Genomic DNA, 2,835 nt, shown 5'->3' with positions numbered 1-2,835 from the left:
GATGCTGCTTGTATCTTATTGGCAGGAGTTATATATAAAAATAAAATAATCTAATAAATGCTCATGTTACATAATAAAACATAAAAATCAGGTAGAAACCAGGATGAGGTGGCACTATTTACTGTACATCACCAGGTTATTGTGTTATAAAAAGGAAACGAGGTATGACAACTACATTTCCAGGTCCACTACTTGAATACTTTCGACATAGGACGGTTTTGTAGTGAAGTATTGTACCTTGTCAACAGACGTACTTCCATTAGTAGCTCTTGATCTTTTTAACCTATTGAATGTTTTCCCTCCATTTCTCATATCATTTTAAAAAGTCCTGAATTGAACCGCCGCGACGTTGACACCGTATTCGCGTTTATCAAGGGACTGTCAAATGCGTGCGTTCAGGGACATGGGAAACCACTGAATGGGTACACAGCAGTGGATTGCATTCTTTTCGGTGCAAACACATCAAACACGTGCCAAAATTAGGTGAATAAATAAAATAGGAAGAGTTCTAAAAGTAACTAGGAAAATCGCAAAAACCGAGGTCACGGCAGATTTTTCCTAAAATATGTTGTCTCTCATGTGTTGGTCACCATGTTGATCCGATTGGTGGCTCATGTTCCTCATGTGTCCCCTGTTGCCCCATGCGTGTCCTCATGTTGCCCCATGTTGTTCCTAATGTTGTCACCATGTGTACCATCATGTTTGTCCTCATGTTCCATTCCATGTTGTCCCCATTTGTCCCATGTTGGTTCCCATGGTACCCATGTGGCCTCTATGTGTCTCATGTTGGTCCTCAGTTGTCCCCCTGTTCTCCCAATGTTGTACTCATGGACGGTCCCATGTGTCTCATGTTGTACCCATGTGTGCCTCAGTTTTCTAATGTTGCAACCATGTTGTACCACATGTTGTCCAATGTTCACTGTTGCCATAATGTTCTACAATGTGGTCCATGTCTCTCATGTTTCACCATGTGGTACAATGTGGTCATATGTGTCCTCCTGTTCCAATGTTGTCACCATGTTATCGTCAGGTTGTCCCCAGGGTTTAAGTTCCCCATGCGTGTCACCATGTGTTCATGTGCCCCTGTTCTCCTCAGGTGGTCCATGTGGTCTCATGTAGTCCCCATGTTGTCTAATGTGGTCTATGTTGCTTCATGTGCACTCATGCTTTCTTCAGGTGTCCTTCTGTGTCATGTTGTCTTCATTTGTTTCCCCATGTTGTCTCATGTTGTCCTCATGTGCCTTCATGTTGTCCCAATGTTGTCCCAGGTTGTCCTCATGTGGTCCCCGTGTTGTCCTCATGTTGTCCGTGTTGTCTATGTTGTCCTCATGTTGCCCTTCCTGTTTGCACGCATGGTGCCCTACTGTTGTCTTCTGTTGCCTCTGTTGTCCCAGTTGTCCCCATGTTGTCTTCAGTTGTCCCCATGTTGCTCATTTGCCTATGTTGTCTTCATGTTGATGAAAGAGGAAGCATGGAAGACCAAACCTAAGAATACTGATGAACTCTGGGAGGCATGCAAGACTGCATCCTAGCTATTCCTGAAGACTTAATCAATACATTGGATGAATCCTTGCCAAACCGCATGGATGCAGTCCTTCAAGCTCTATGGAGTCCATACAAGATATTAATTTGAATCTCACAGCACCACTATTTAGTTTGCTGACATATTTTAGTATTTGTAGTAAATTTGTTCAATTTATGTATAGGCGACAAAACTTTTGTCTTGCCAATATATGACCTTTCTGTCTTGTTTAAATGATAAATCTTTTTTTAGTGAAACTAATTTATTTCAGTGCACTGAACATCATTTGGGAGGGTTTTAGCTTTTCATATGAGCTATTTCTTACACCAATTGATTAATTAAAAGTCAGGTTAATAGCAGGTGTTTCTACAAAATAGATAAGCGACAAGACTTTTGTCAGGGACTGTACACATAAAAGGAGTTTGACCCGGGTGTTAAATTGCTCTGTGTGTATACACAGAAATAGACATACAGCTAAAACAAGTAATACTATTCATCTTATTTAAGCACAGCATGCCCAGTAACATGTACTTAAGTTTCATAGTAAAAGTAGGTATTGTAAAAAAGACAAGAATTATTATTGATGCATTTAGGTGTAAGCAGTGTTTTAAAGTTATAACTGGTGCTTGACTTATATACTATACTTTATAGTGTTGGTTAGTTTCAGCTATAGCAATATGTACTACTTTATTAAAGGCTGTATAGGGTATAGATATATAACTATGTTGGATGTTTTGCATGCAGGAATATACTTATACGTTTTTCTGCAAAACAACTAAGATGTATTGGATTAATGAAATTGTAATTCCCCTTGAAGTTGCAAACAAATGGTCAGTATGCCTTAAAATTATACTTGAGTTCATCCTGCAACTTATATTCTGTGAAATCAAATATTAGTTGTATCATTTAAGCCCTGCCCCTGTATGTCAAATAACTCAATGATCCTAAAATCCATTTTATTAGGACAAACTGTTGTACACTTTTTTTGGCAGGGGAAGTTTCAGGTCACTGCAGTAATCTGTGTAGATTTATAGATGTATAGTGGAGCAATAAGCACTTATTGGGGGTGGTATAGGTATATTGTTGAACTGATGTGGTAAAACACTTTACAGTACTTCCTTTCACAGCATTAAAATGTGCGAGTTTGTTCAGAAATGGGTCACCCAGATAGCTGGGATGAATCAAGGAACTCGCTAACTCTATAGCTTACTGAGAGATGCCAACTCTGATCTGCAGGCAACCGCAACCCAGGAGGAAAGAGACAGTCAGTGTGTGTGTGTGTGTGTGTGTGTGTGTGTGTGTGTGTGTGTGTG

This window comes from Etheostoma spectabile, chromosome 3, assembly GCF_008692095.1.
Source record: "Etheostoma spectabile isolate EspeVRDwgs_2016 chromosome 3, UIUC_Espe_1.0, whole genome shotgun sequence".
NCBI lineage: Eukaryota > Metazoa > Chordata > Actinopteri > Perciformes > Percidae > Etheostoma > Etheostoma spectabile.
Note: the sequence above shows the minus strand (reverse complement) of the source record.